Raw genomic sequence first — 14,549 nt, 5'->3', positions numbered from 1 at the left:
AATGAAATGTAGTTTGCTTTCTTGGGATTTGAAGAAGAGCAGCATTCTTTACTTTTTCAGCTGAATCCTGTAGCACAATCATCTTCCACAATAAGGAATTAAAGTAATTAAAGTGCAATGATTGCTTTCACATTCTGCTTTTAGTGAGTGTGACTTGCTATAATTCACGGTAACTTGGGGCCAAGGCCTTGCTGAAGGCTCAGTCAGGAAATGTGATGCAGAGATTGTGCCGCTGTACTTTATACTGTGATCTTATGGGGTTATACTTGAAATGCATTGTGCTCAGTGTTGGTGAGGGATGGAAGGGGTTGCTTTCCTGCCCTCACCAGCTCATTCTACCCTCAGTCATAAGTTGATGACACACAGGCTTCTCGTGGCTGCCTTGCTTACGTTTATGTTAGACACTCAGTACACACTCCGGTGTGTTTCTCAGTGGCCAGTGGCAACAAAATGTTAAATAAGTATGTGTGAAATTTGCTATTTTTAATAAAGTGATTGTTTTAAAAAAATAATAAAGTGCCACAGAAATAAATACCCTCCCTTTACACAGACAGAAGACAAAGCTTTTGTCTCTTGAGGAAAAAGATGGATAGTGACAACTCAGGATAGCAAGTCTGCTTAAGGACTAGTTCCAGTTTGCAAAGTAGAGGGAAATAAGCCAGGCTTATTTTGAACTATTTCCCAAGCCCTCCCTGGGCTCCAGGTCATTCCTGCACCTGGAGCTCCCAGTTGGGGTCCTCCCCACCCCTGTGTAAACAGAATCCCTTTTCATTTTCTCCCTCTAAGGCCTCAGTAAGTGTTTGGTGGATGAGAGCTCATAGTCAATCCGGATGTGTGAGTTGAACTGAAATGCTGACATGGTTCACACACTTGGACACTGGGAATCACTAAGTTTATAGTTCCTTTGCCGTTTCTCCAATATTCACATTCCTTCTTATTTCTTCTTCCCCTACTCTTGGTCAACACTTACCACCCTCATCTGAAGCATTATGGCTCTTGTTCTTTCCATATCTCTTAAATTCAACGGCAAAATTAGTTTTTAAAACATCTCTTTGCTCATCACCTCCTGCTTCAAAAATCTTCATAGTCTTCCCATTGCTTACAAAATTCATTCTCAATAGGGATCAGCAAATTTTCTCTGCAATGAGACAGAGTAAAAATTCCCAGTTTGGCAGGCCAGATGGCCTCTATTGCAACTACTCAATGCTGTGTTGGTTGAGAACTAACCATAGATGCTATGTAAATGAATGGGCCTGACTGTCTTCTAATAAAACTTTATTTTTGGAAACTGAAATTTGAATGTCACATAACGTTTACGTGTCGGCAAATATTATTTTTATTTTGATTTTTTTCCCCAAACTGTTGGAAATTTAAAAACCATTCTTAGCTCATGGATCATACAAAAAAGCAGGTGGCAGGCTGGGGTTGACCTGTGCATGATGGTTCACTGACTCTCTTTCTAAATAAAGTCTTAAAGACCAACAGCCAAATTCACAATCCAGCCATCTCTTCAGCATTAGCTCCCACTGCTTCCAATGAACCACCAACATTCTACCACTCCTGATAAATTGAGCTACTTTGCTGTCCCTGAATTTCCTGTTTGCCTTCCCATCTCTGCCCTTTTGATGGTCACTCCTTCCATTCAGCTTCTAAGACTCAGTTTGTGTCAGTTCTTTCATGAAACTTTTCCTTGTCACCTTAACTTAAAATAACCTCTTCATCCTTTAGAATAGCAATTTATGCCTAGCTCCTTCATACATTATGTTCTTTAACCCTTAAACAATGAGAAAGGTTATAGAACCCATTTTGCAAATTAAGAAACTGAGATTCAGTGTGATTAAGTAATGTACCCAAGATCATCATAAATGGCAATATATTCTTACCCAGATAATTTGGACCTCAAATCCTGTGTACCACTTTTTTAAGCTCCAAGTATATCATAGACACTAGCATTTTATTTGCACTTCTTATATGGTGCTAATTTCATCTCTACCCACTATTAAAGCTATTTGTGTGCATTTTTTCTTCTCCTTTTCTAAAGTCTGGAATTCTTGAAGGCACAGCCCATGTCTTATTCATATTTGTATCCTCAGAGGGATTTGCATAGAATAGGTGCTTAATCCAGCTTTATTGAAAGAATGAGCACTATTCAATACATACTTGTAGCAATGAATTGCTATTATTAACTTCTGGATTTGATTTCCTGTAATCACTACCCTTGATGATAGAAAATGAACCTGATTTTTTCCTCATAAAACAAACCAAGAGATAAACAGAAAATCAAAACTAGTTCCCATCAGTATGTGTGAAAAGAATTTGTTTTTGTCCCAGTGGAAACCAGACAGATACAAATACGATATGTGTTTGGCCATTTGCTTTGGATTTCAGCAACAAAGCCCAGAATCGATGATGTGTTAATGAGTTTCCATTAGCATGTGAGCATTCTCAGGTTGCCATGACATTCCATGGGCTCTTAAATCCTTTGATATCAACAAAGACTGGCTCTGCTGGTCAATAAACCCAGAACCTCCTTCTAGGCTGGTTTATGGCTGGGTCTGCCTCTATCTCTATTGGACTCTTGGGTCATTTAGGCATTGAACTTTTGTCCAGCAATGATATTTGGCAACAATGACAGAGCAATCAACAACCACCACCCCTCCCACTATTCAACTTGCCAAATCCCATGTCTTCTGATGTTACATCTGATGAATCTTTCCCTCCTTTGGATTTGATGCCCTTTAGGTAATTTTTTTTTTAACTAAATGCATAAAGGAACAGCACAGCATAATGGCAAATAGCAAGTTTTAGATCCATGCTCTAACTCTGTGGCTTTGCACATTTCACCTCATGTATGTGAGTTTGTTTTCATTGTTTGTAAAATGGATGAAAATAATATAAACCTCACAGGATTTTAAATGAGTAAGGGAAACAGCATTTACAATATTGCTAGAACAGGAGCTGGTACTTAGTAGCGACCCCATCACCCCAATCAGTGTTAACCTCCTTCTTCTTTCTATCTTAGGTGATTATTTCTTGGAAAGAAGGACTAACACTCATATATAAGTTAGTTGTGGAAAAATAGAGTTTTGCTGTTTTGTTTGGCATTGCTATCTCAGCACATAACTGAAACGTATCTCTATTTAATCATGTATTATGTCACAATTAGAGTCTCTTTTAAATGAGTAGTGAGTCTAAAAGTTGAGGGACCTAAATTTAAAGTGGATATTTTGAAAGCAGAGAATAAGTCACATTATAGATTTACTGAAAATCTCTAACATACACCCCAAGCAATAGAAATAGAAATTGAGAAGGGGACAAATGCACCTTGCCACTCCATCCTTTGATCACTCCAGATGTCACTGTAAACAGCAACCAGCTGCCTCAGAGAACTGCACCCTGGTGACAAGTGTGGAAACCCACCCCAAGGTAGCTTTATCTTCCATCACAACTTCTCTCTTTTCCCCTTCAGGATTAATTACCCAAGCCATTCACTTCTCTTTTCCCTCTCTACCTCACTCCCAGTCATAGCTCACTTTGTGCCCCGGTCACTTTTTTCCCCAAAACTATATGTGTTTCACTTTTAACTAATTTTGTGCTCCCCTCTCTTTTTCATTTTTTGATTTGATTAATTCAAGAAATTCTATCTCCCTTCCTATCTTGGGAATATCCAAACAATCCTAACTTCTTGGACTTCTGGTAAAAGTAGGTCTATTAAAGATGGTAATTAGTATTTTAAAATTTTCACTTGTGTGTGAGACTAAAGCAAAAAATGTTTATTTTGTATAAAATTTATATTTTAACTAGTGCATTTCTTAATATAACTTATGTAGACACCTTAATTGAACATAAGTACATGGAACCTAGAGTAGGGCATGAGATTTTGTTGGTTTGTCCAGAGTGATGGCCTGATAAATCCCAGAGTAATTTGAACAGTGAATAAAAAAGTATTTGCCAACTCCCCTTCGGGGAATGGTGAGAAAGGGGGAAAATTCAACTTCCCCAAGTTGAATTTTTGATATTCTTACAAGCAGTGCAGACAACCAAAGCAAACAAATCTTGGGGTTTGTTCATATGAAACTCAACCCCACAAAGGATAGGCCATGCCTACTTAAAATTAGGCCTAAGAGTCACCCCCCAGAGAACCTCCTTTTTTGCTCAGATGTGGCCTCTCTCTCTAGCCAACACAACAAGTAAACTCACCACTCTCCCCCTGTCTACATGGGACATGACTCCCAGGAGTGTGGACCTTCCTAGCAATGTGGAACAGAAACCCTAGCATGAGCTGAGACTCAGTATCAAGGGATTGAGTAAACCTTCTCGAACAAAAGGGGAAAGCATGAAATGAGACAAAATAAAGTGTCAATGGCTGAGAGATTCCAGAGTCGAGAGGTTATCCTGGAGGTTATTCTTACACATTAAGTGAATATCACCTTATTATTCAAGATGTAATGGAGAGGCTGGAGGGAACTGCCTGAAAATGTAGAGCTGTGTTCCAATAGCCATGTTTCTTGAAGATGATTGTATAATGATGTAGCTTTCACAATATGAATGTATGATTGTGAAAACCTCGTGTCTGATGCTCCTTTTATCTACCTTATCAACAGATGAATAAAACATATGGAATAAAAATAAATAATGGGGAAACAAATGTTAAAATAAATTTAGATTGAAATGCTAGTGATCAGTGAAAGGGAGGGGTAAAGGGTGTGGTATGTATGAATTTTTTCTGTTGTCTTTTTATTCTTTTTCTGAATTAATGCAAATGTTCTAAGAAATGATCATGATGATGGATATGTTACTATGTGATTTGTGAATTACTGATTATATATGTAGAATGGAATGATCATAAGTTAAGAAAGTTTGTGTTAGTTTGTTTTTTATTTTTTTAAAAAATTAAAAAATTAACTAAAAAGTAGGTCTATTGAGAAAAAGAAACCCTTAAATCGCAAAATAAAATAAGTTAAAAAGTGTCTTCAACTTCTAAAAGCATAAAAATGCCTATTCCTCATTAGAAATCCCATCCTATTTTTTCAAGCTCATTTTTCAAATAAATGAGCACAATTATTCAAATTATGAGACTACTTCTTTATTAACACTTATACTTTTGATATTTATTTGCTAGAATATTTTACTGATTTTTAAGTGCTATGTGTCGCTACAGCTACAGGATTTTTGTTACATTACTGTTTAGCCAGATTTTGTGTCCTATATGAGGTCTTACAACATTCACAGTGTTTATAGGTAGGTACTGGGTAGTAGATTTCAATTGATCTACTTCCCATTACATTTGGAACACAATCCATTTTGTATGAGATTTGTTACTTGGCTATAAGCCAAAAGTAGATTTATTTTTTTAAATCCATAGCTCATTTGATATAGTGTAAATCATATAGTTTGTTTTCCTTATTTTGGGAAATCAACCTCATTAAACTATTTGCCTGCACTCTGACTAGCCCTTGAATTCTTTCCTGCAGCTGAGTCAAGAACTCTCACGGTGCCAGCCCTTGGTTGAGGTCTAAATTTCTCCAAGAACTCCCAGGCCATCGGGATCATTTTCACTAACTGGTATGCTCCCACAAAAGCTCCTCTGAGCAAATTTGGTCAGGTATTCAAACACTTATAAGTAAAACAGTTACAAAATAGTCATTTAATAAATTGTGATTACCTGATAAAGTCTCCACCCTCTGTCCTTTTATGTACTCTGACAAATGTATTTTACAAAAAGTTCTTTTGAGGCAGGTTCATCATATTCTAGTGGCAGAATTCAGCTAAACCTCCAGTTGAGATTAGGTGTCAGAATCCTCACCAAGCATCTACAAGGAAGCCTGAGTAATCTTAAGGCCAAGACTCTATTCTGAATAGAGTAATCCTATCAATAGAACAAAATTTATTGAGAAATCTTCATACACATACAGTCCATACATGGTATATAATCAATGGCTCACAATATCATCACATAGTTCTGTATTCATCACCATGACCATTTTTAAAACACTTGCATCACTCCAGAAAAAGAATAAAGAAAAAAAACTCATGCATCCAATATTCCCCACATTGGTCAATTTTTGGGTAGTATTTCAATCTACCCAATTTTTTTATACTTTATTCCCTCCCATTATTTATCTTTTTTTAAATCCTTATTTGTTTTTTTTAACCCATCTGTCCATACCCTGGATAAAAGGAGCAGAAGACACAAGGTTTTCAAGATCATGTGGTCACATTGTAAAAGCTATATCATTACACAATTGTCTTCAGGAATCAAGACTACTGAAACACAGCTCAGCAGTTTTAGGTACTTCTCTCTGGCCCCTCCAATACACCATACACTAAAAAGGGATACCTATATAAGCATAAGAATAATCTCCAGGATAACCTATTGACTCTTCTATCAGGAGATGTTTATAGGGTGTTCCTGCAAGGCTAGAAGGGATTTACAACCCATCCAGCTAACCCATGACCTTGGACCCTCCTATTTCACCAATTTAAAAATCAAGTGCCATGGGTGCAAAGGTAGTTCAGTGGTAGAATTCTCACCAGGTTCGATTCCTGGTCCATGCACTTCCCCCAAAACAAACAGCCAAAAGCAAACAAAAACCAACAAAATAAACAAAAATTCAACAAATGGTGCTGCAATAATGGGATGCTAGTGGAAAAATAGCGAAATGTGACCCCACCATACAGAATACTAAAAAAATGTTCTGACCTCTGTTGGCTGATTGATGGCAACCCTCATCTGTTGACTTCTGATTAGTCTTTCAAAGGCTAACTAACTTAAAATATGGTTTGCCAATTAGGGTACTTCAAATGTTAATGAACTAGAAAGAGATTAACATAAATACACACTTGAACACACACATACCAATAAATGAGAGACAACATAAAAACTCTTGAAAATTCCAAATTCCAAACCATTAAAATCCTTTAAGTTCTCATCTTTGCACACAATAGGTCTTATGTAGATCCATGTGTAAGATATGGACTAGTAAACAAGAAATGAAAGCCAAACCCTAGGAAACTAGCAAAAATACTTTGTCCTCATTTTGTAGTAGGGAAATATTTAGGGTTTTTAATAGGGAGGAACTCAAAAATGCTTACAACTCAGTATTTCTGGAAGGGCATTGAAAAAAGGGCCAGAGACTGGGGTCATAGCAAGTACAGAAAAAGAGAAATGTTTGATTTAATTTGGTCCAAAAATAAGAAAAAGATAAGATTAAATGACCTATTTACCTTCTATGTGATATTCTTTTAAATATGAATGCAGCCTGTCCATTAAGAAAATCAAAGATATAAAGGGAAGATTATACATAATGCATAACCAGACTGATATATTTGTTTTTATTTTACCAATAGGAATTTTAATTCTAGATTTCAAGATGCAAATTTAAGAATGGGTTATGCAATTAGGGTAAAATGCCAACAGGAGTCACTAGTGTTTATCTTAGGATCACTTTAAAGATTCAGTTCAGGTTGCTGTGATTTACCTGATGTAGACTTGTCCATCATGTTTTCATTTTTTAATTATTAAAAAAGAATTTGATCCCAGATAAACAAAAGTTGAGAGCGTTCATCACCACTAAACTAGTCCTACAAGGAATGCTTTTCTGCAGACTGAAAGAAAAAGCCAATAGACAATAAATCAAAGCTGCATAAGGAAATGAAGATCTCCAGTTAGAGTAATGACATGGGTAAATATAAATGCCAGCATTGTTGTATTTTTGGTTTGTAACTCCACTTTTTAGTGCCTATAGGATCCAAAAGACAAATGCACAAAATATAATGGTTAATCAATGGTTTTAGACTCATAATGTATAAACATGTAATGGTGTGTGACTGCTAATAGGTATAATAGAGTTTCTTTGGAGATGCTGAAAATGTTATAAAATTGATTATAGAGATAGTTGCTCAGCTCTATTAATATGGTTAAAAACCATTGAACTGTACACTTTAAACGAGTGTAGTGTATGGTATGTGAATTCCATTTCAATAAAGCTGTTAAGAAAGTATTTGATTAATAAAGTAGTTATTTAAAATAACTTAATAATTAACATGCATTAAAATAAACTAGAAATATTTAATCATCAATAAATATTTTAAATAAAATCAATAAGGCAAATAGGTACTGTTTTCATTTACTAAGCTGCTAAGACAAATACCACACGAGTTGGCTTAAACGATAGGATTTTTTTTTTTTTGCCTTAGCATTTCAGAGGCCAGGAATTCAAGTCAAAGCTTTGTCTAGAAGGCTTGCCTCTTCCCTGGTCAGCAGCCCTCTGGCTGGGAGACTATGCCTGGGCTCAATGATTTTACTTTCACTTGGCAATGTCCTCTCCTTTATCTTCCAGGTTCCCTCTGACTTTTGGTTCCTGCTTACTTCCGGCTCCTCCCAGCTCCAACTCCTCTAGATTTTCTCTAAGTCTGAGTTCCTTCTGCTTATAAAGGACTCCAGTGATCTGGATTAAAGTTCACTCTCATACAGCTGGCCACACCTTAACTAAAATTAATATCTTCAAAGGGTTCCTTTTATATTGGGTTCACAGCCACAGGAGTGTAGAGTAAGAACACGTCTAAACTGGGGTACATGACTCAATCCTCCACCTACCTTTCTGTTGGCGGTATAGTCTGGGATCTGGACAGGAAGAACACTACTCTTAAATATATGGCACTATTGACCATATTACCCAGCATTTATCATGCTGTTTATCATTTACTATATTATTTACTATGTAGTTTGTGAAATAAACATTATCGATGCTTCAAAAGAATGAAAAACATTTAACCCACTTATCAAATGTTCTCTACGAAGAAATCTCTGCCAAGGTTTGTCCAGCCTAAACTTGAATCCTTCCAATGACAGACCCTCATGTCCACCCCTGGCCTCCAATGCCATCTTTAATAGACCTGGCCATGCTAGAGTCCACGCACAAGTGCTTTAGTTTAACAAGTAAATATGGAGGGTTTCTGGCTTTTGAGTACTGTCCTTGACTCTGGGGCCCATCATTAAACAGATTACACAAATATCTTTGCTGTCATAGGACTTACATTCTAATTGCAGAAGATAAGCAATAAACAGTGATTTTTAAAAGGTGTCATCTAGATGGAAAGAGATATGATCTTGAGTGCAAAACACAGCAAGGGAGAGCAATATAGAGAGTTCTCATGTAAATTCCTGAAGGAAGTAAGAAAGTAAGAAGGTAACTGGGGAGAGGGTAGAACAGGAGGTGGGGGCAATGGGGACAGAAAATGCAAAGCCTAGAGGAGGAAATGTTCCTGGAGTATTTAAGGAACTTAGATGCCTGTGTGGCCAGGGCATTGTAAATGAGGAGGGAAGAATAAGAAATGAGGCAACACGGGAGGGTGCGGGCAAAGCATGGCAGGACAGGCCACATTAAAATGTCTTCCAGATTGCTATATTTAAGGAGATGAGGTGGGGCCCAGACCAAACAAATTTATTTCAAATGATGGGCGTTCAGGTCATCAAAAACTGTCATTATGTAGCCAGAATTTTTTCATCCTCGGGCTCAACAAATATCCCTAATTCTTTCCCTTGTTCTTCATGTCACCTGGTTTGAGACCCTTCACAGTCTGGCTGACTCCCCTTTGAATGTGATTCAGATTCTCCTTTGAATGTTTGATTCTTTCCTTATGGGACTTCCAGTTAACAAAGAACAAGTCTTTATATCTGGGCCCTCAGTTGCCCCCAAGGTAACACTTATTCTGAATTATAAAGGCAGCTATTTACTTGTAGGTTTCCCCCCATAGAAGGGAGCTTCCTTTGGACAGAGACTTGATACTGGACACAGTTGTTACTCAGAGCCTAGCAGAGCCTCACACTTGACAAGTGCTTGTTGCATATTTATAGATGATAAAGCTGAGGCCTAGAAAGATTAAGTAACTTGACCCAAGGCACTAAATTGGAAAGAAGAACTAGGAAATGAACCAAGTTTGCAGCCACTCGAACAGCCTACCTGAATAGCCTGCTCTGACCACTGTGTGCCTCATCCCACTGAAATGATTATTATCTTGTGTTTTTTTCCACATTAGACTTAACTTCCTTGAGCCAAAGACTAGGTTTAATTCATTGCTGCAATCCTAGTAACTAGCAGAGTACTTGGCAAAGTGGAAGCGCAACTGTTGAAGGGAGTGGAAGCTTGAGAAGGTTTTACTAGTTTTAGCTTTTGTTAAATAAATCTTACTGTGGCCACAACTGATGGCATTGAAAGAAAAAATGGATTTCATACCTCCTGGTCAGCACTAGAGCAAATAAGATAAGGTCAGTCTGTTATTCAGGTGGGACAAAATTTTGCCTCACTCCCTGAAAACACAGACACACATAGGCTACAACTCAGGGTTTTTATCGTTCTATGGGAGCAAGGATGCTGGCTTGAATCTCTGAAGGGTTAGTTTGCACCAAGATCATTAGGTGCATTAGAAGCTCTGACTTGGTCCAAACTAAGCCCCCTAAAAGGAAAAGTATCTCAAAGTAGGCATCTTTATCAGAGATGGACAGAGATGATGAAGCAGTAAAGTTGTTTTTACTTTTAGAGGACAGAACAATGGATTTTTTTTGTTGATCCCATAACTATAAGCAACAAAGTCAATGCAGTAAAGTGGGAAAAGTACAGGTTTTGGGAGTCAGAGAGGTTAACTTCAAACCCTGGCTCATCCAATTACTGCCATGTGGGCTGAGGAAGTCTTCTCAATTCTTACATACCTCTGTCTCCTCCTCCGTTAAACAGGGATAAATCCTTTTCCGTTGTCTTAGTTTACTAGGGCTACTATAACAGAGTACCACAAAGCGGTGGCTTAAATCAGCAGAAATTCATTGTCTCAGAGTTCTGGAGGCTGAAAGTCCAAAATCATGGTGTTGGCAGCACCATGCTCCCTCTGAAATTTGTAAGGAAGAATCCTTCATTTTTTCTTTCAGTTTCTGGTGTTTGCTGGCCACCCTTGATGTTCCTTGGCTTGTAAGTGCATCTTTCCAATTTCTGCCTTGTTCTTCACCTGGCCTTCTCCTGTGTTTTCCCTTCTCTTCTTGCAAGGACACCAGTCATAGTGGATTGGTGCCTATCCAAATCCATATGACTGCATTTTCAGTTGATCACATCTGCATAGACCCTATTTTCCCCTTACCTGGGGGTTAGGGAATCTGGAGATTAGGACTGCAATATATCTTTTAAGAAATGATTCAACCCAATAACACCCTTCCTGCCTCAGAGGTTACTATGAGAACTTGGCAAAATAATGTGTACAGCATTGACATGTTGAACAGGCTTGCCTAATGGGATGTAATTAAAATATAACTTCATTTTTGTTTCCTACAACAGATTTGGATATATTCGATGGGATTGGTTCTATCACTGGATGTAAACTTAATTGGTTCCTTGGTGTTTCTGCCCACTTTAAGTTATGAATACACCGTCAATTCAAAAACTGAAGCTTCAAACTTCTTGTACAGGTAAAACTTCTGTCCACCCCAAAATAGGACCTAAAGCAGGCTGGTAGGTTAGCAGTGCAGAAAGATGTGCCCAAGTTTCTCTTTCTTCTATACCTCCTCCTGCACACACAGCTACTCTTTAGTCTAAAAGGATTGAGGGGAAAAAGAGGTAAAGGGAAGCAGGGAAGTGCTTACATGACCAGTACTTTTTAACGTTGCCTTGCAGATCAGGGACTGCTTGAGGTTTAAAGGTTGACATGGTGTCTCACTGGCACTTCTTTAGGTTCTTCAGAGTTCTCCGTAGGGAACATTTCCCAGAACTTCCTGTGATACGTTGATACATTTTCCTTGGCTAGACGGTCCCTTCAGCCCCTGGTCTTCAGCAGACCACTCCCCACAGACACTGTGTGGAGCCATATGGTGCCTCTAAGGAGCCTTTGGTCAGGATTTAAAAGCTGCATCTGGTCTCTCCCTTGTACATATTGCACATCCACCTTGTAGGAAACACTCATGCATTCTTTGCCCCTATAAATTTTGTGAGTGCAGGTGGACTCATGTTGTCGCCTCTTCTTTGCTGCAGCTCCCTGAGTAACTCGCCAGCCTGACTCTCTCATAGGTTTTCCAGGTGAGCAAGTTGGACACTGACTTTCACTCTGGCTATTGGAGGTAAACATCACACTTTCTAGGGGTCCTGTTGAAGCGCCTTCCTTAGCTTGATGTAAAAGGTATAATGTCCCCTTCCTTCTCCTTGGTGAGAGGGGAGATAGAGACTCATAACCAACCAGCAGCTCTTTTCAGAAATTATCTTCACAAATATTTCAGGGATTTCTGTCCTGCAACTCACTTTTATATTTAAAATTCAGGTGCAAATCCAGGTTTTTAAGGCATCTGAAACTAATATAATTTTTTAGAGATGTTCCCCTTTTACAAAAGAAAATACAAATCCGTGAATACAAAAGTAGGCACTAAATGAATATTTCAATCAAAAAATACAAAATTTTAAAAGGTAACAAATACTATAAACATGATAAATTCATAAAAGTAATATTGTTGTTAATTGCCTGAAACTACTCCATAATCCTTCTTCCTATCTGTAGTCTCTCAATCCTTTCTACATGACACCAATTTTATATTTTCAATATTATAAAAAGAAGGAAATCCAGTCTTTCCTCTAGCATGATTACTTTGCAATTTATTTTTTAATGATAGGTTAGGTAGTTTTCTTTCAACCTCACAATACATCATTGATAATGTCGCAAATTTTTTTAGAATTTTTGTCCAAATTGGGGAATCTTTCTTTCACTTAGGATTTGGAAGATTCGTAACAAACTTCCACAGACCAGCCTCTGGATCCCTCATTTATTACCTTTTTTCTGCTCCATTCCCTAATGCTTCCATGCTGGGATGTGTGATACTGGCCTTGTACTTTTCTGTAGTGGGCCTGGTGATATGGTACTATGGGTAGCTGGAGTATTTATTGAAATTTTCCCACACCAGGATTGTTCACAAAATATAAACCAGAAAGTAAATGTGACCTTGAACCACATAATTATAATTCAACCCAAACTAAATGCATCCACAAATCAACTTTCCCTTAATTCAAAGGTTTTCCATGAAGGAGGGTGATCAGTCGCAGGGGCATGGAGACAATTGCTGGCATCTAGGAAGTAGAGTCCGGGGATATTGCTAAACATCTTATAGAGCAATTCCCACAACAAAGAATTATCTGGCCACAATGTCAATGGTGCCAAGGTTGAGAAACCATGCTAGATGAATTCTGCTAGCTGAATCTCAAAATAATATCCCCAACCACTCTAATAGCACTGGGCCCAAGCAGGTAGGGTGATGCAGGGAAGTGTCAGAGTGGAGAGAGACTGTGGTCCTAAAGGATTACAGCCATAAGATCTAACTTCTGAAAATTGTCTGAAAACGTGATCCTAGAAACCATTTCCAGGGCTCTCCCGGGGCCCTGGAAGGGACCCTGCAATTGAAAGTCCCTGAAGCTTCAGATTCAGGGTCAATCCAACTCCATCCATATCTGTGTCTCTCCACCTCAACCAAAACGTTTGTGGAAGGAGTCCTGGGTTAGTTTCAGTTACACAATCATCAGAACAAACTTTTTTTTTAGTGCTTGTTTTTGACAGATTAGCAAGTTGTCTCAATTTTGTAAACTCTGAAACAAAGGCCAACGGACAATGGCAGGGTGGGCCTGGCCTGGAGATTTGTTTATTTTCACAGAATTTTAAATGTTTTGAATGAATTACTGACATTTAAAAGTTATATTTCACATAGGACCCCAGATTTCAGGATTTGATTGAAAAATCTAGCACTAGTCTTTCATTCCCACCTGGGAATGGTGGAAGCTAAATTTAGCTGCCCCTTTTTTAATTGGTCGGGTCCCCCACCCATCTAACCACCTACATTCTGTGCTTACCCCTCTAGCTAAATGAGCCTGCAAGCCCACCCTATGGCATGGGTTAGCTATTCAACAGCATTTCTGGTGTTTATGCTTTCACTTTCCCTCTAGTCTCTTCTGAATGCTAGACAAGCATACCCTGATTTATCATGGGTCATTTTTTTTTCTTGAAGAATCTCAAGGTCCATACTTTAATGGAAGCCACATGGTCTCTGCAATTTGTCACATGCTGAACTTCCTGCAAAAATGCAAAATGCTGAGAAAAAAAAAGTCTCTTTGTACAAGGTACCAGGGCTAACCTAAAGGAACCAGGACTAGAAGAAGCAATCTACAGGCAATAGCTCCAGGAAAACCATTTCTTGAGGAGGCCACAGTACAGAACTCTAAATTGATTTCAAAATCCAAAAGTCCAATTAAACCATGTGATAAAAATGAGCTGGAAAATTAATGGGGAAAATAAAAGACAAGAACTATTACTGGCATTGCAAAAAAATGGCAATAAGTATCTGAAATTAAAATGAGAAGTTTGTTCTCATTTGATACAGAAAGAATCTACCTACTAACAATTAGCAAAAAGTGTGAGCGGGCTCCTTTGGAAGCCAGTCCTTCGGGTCCCATCCACAAACCATTAGAGAGGCCAGCCAGGCGTCAGCTAATGTGTTAGATGGCAGACATCTAAAGAAGCAACATTTTTTGTGT

General features: G+C 38.2%; 1 long non-coding RNA gene across 3 annotated transcripts; it reads left to right on the top strand.

Moving 5' to 3' along the window:
* Window positions 1-2,452: 2,452 nt before the first annotated feature.
* Window positions 2,453-14,336, top strand: LOC143686501 (uncharacterized). Of its 3 annotated transcripts, XR_013177203.1 has the most exons (5): window positions 2,453-2,742; window positions 3,289-3,426; window positions 5,475-5,565; window positions 11,325-11,455; window positions 12,015-12,105. It is a non-coding gene; the product is annotated as an uncharacterized LOC143686501 (long non-coding RNA). The 3 variants fall into 3 exon arrangements; XR_013177202.1 differs by lacking the exons at window positions 3,289-3,426; window positions 12,015-12,105 and adding an exon at window positions 14,024-14,336; XR_013177201.1 differs by lacking the exon at window positions 3,289-3,426.
* Window positions 14,337-14,549: the final 213 nt, after the last annotated feature.

The sequence above is a fragment of the Tamandua tetradactyla genome, chromosome 6 (assembly GCF_023851605.1).
Source record: "Tamandua tetradactyla isolate mTamTet1 chromosome 6, mTamTet1.pri, whole genome shotgun sequence".
Lineage (NCBI taxonomy): Eukaryota > Metazoa > Chordata > Mammalia > Pilosa > Myrmecophagidae > Tamandua > Tamandua tetradactyla.
This window is presented reverse-complemented; position numbering and strand designations above follow the sequence as displayed.